Source organism: Uranotaenia lowii, chromosome 1 (genome assembly GCF_029784155.1).
Source record: "Uranotaenia lowii strain MFRU-FL chromosome 1, ASM2978415v1, whole genome shotgun sequence".
Classification (NCBI taxonomy): Eukaryota; Metazoa; Arthropoda; class Insecta; order Diptera; family Culicidae; genus Uranotaenia; species Uranotaenia lowii.
This window is the reverse complement of record NC_073691.1, coordinates 131271827-131272877: the sequence shown is the minus strand read 5'-3', so window position 1 is coordinate 131272877 and position 1051 is coordinate 131271827. Positions and strand designations below refer to the sequence as shown.

At 44.0% G+C, this 1051-nt stretch overlaps 1 protein-coding gene across 3 annotated transcripts in view; it reads right to left on the bottom strand.

The window, feature by feature from the left end:
* Nucleotides 1–424, bottom strand: part of LOC129740043 (uncharacterized) — an 11827-nt gene extending 11403 nt beyond the window's left edge. The window contains exon 1 of one of the 3 annotated variants that reach the window (XM_055731623.1): nt 289–424. The gene's annotated coding sequence lies outside the window, so the exon portion shown is untranslated. Of the gene's footprint in view, nt 1–104 lie in introns of all 3 variants that reach the window. The other 2 variants (XM_055731622.1, XM_055731624.1) reach the window with 2 other exon arrangements.
* Between the last annotated feature and the right edge of the window lie 627 nt (nt 425–1051).

Here is a 1051-nt window from a genome sequence, read left to right as displayed (position 1 = left end):
TCCGCAGAAGTATTTTAACCGCGTTGTTGCTTTGAAATGACCAGAACAGTGACCGCCCCCTTCAAACTTCAGCAAGCAAACCCTTGGCTCTTGGCAGTCCTAACCTGGTGACCTTGAACACCTGATGCCCGCATTTTATTTTTCCTTCACCGACCACCCCTAACCTCCATCCTAATAGTTTGAAAGTCGCTTGTTTGAAGTGTAGCCGGTAAGATATAGCCGAGTCGTCACCTTTTCTGTTAGTTCTCTTTCACCGACGACGGCGACGAAGACCACTCGACGACGCACCTGTGTGTTTTGTGGACGGTGTTTTCTGGTTCTTTCTCTCGGGTTTTGTGTCGCGTTTATCAGACTGTCGACTGTCACGCCGCCAAATCGAAACTAACCACTGCTGGCTGGCATCGGTGACTTCTAATGTGGCAGCAGCGAGGCCGGCAAGTCGCGATCAGGTTTGTTGTTGTTTGGGGCGCTGAGAAAGAGTCACTTGTTTATGGTCGCTACTGGCTGGATTGGCGAGAGTGTAAGATGCAAAACGTGCCGATGGATATTTTGTGTTGCGCGCCACAGTGTGTGCCCAGCGTGGTTTATAGGGCTTTATTTGCTGGTAACTCACATAACAATGTCTGATGTTAAAGTTTAGCGTAAACGAAATGTTAAGCAATACGTGTGCATTTATTACAAAAGTTCTGATTTCGTAGCTAAACAAAGCTAGTTTCTGTTACCAGAGCTTGTATAAATGAAAGTTATGCTCAAGGAAAAAATGCTCATGTTAATTTGTATCACACAATGACTTACGCTCACCCTGATTGTTCTATTTATGTTACAATCCAGATTCAACTAAAATATGCCAATTTTCTGTTTAAATATTTTTTCGAAGCCGAATTTCACGAAGCCAGCATTTATGGCGTATTGGTGAGATTTCAACACTGCTATGCCGTCGGTAGTGAGATCGAATCATGTCATACATGGCATACTGTTCCTGTGGTTGTTGGTGTGTTTAGTATATGTGAGATGCTAGCCAAACAAACCATGAAAGTTTCGCTTAGTTTAA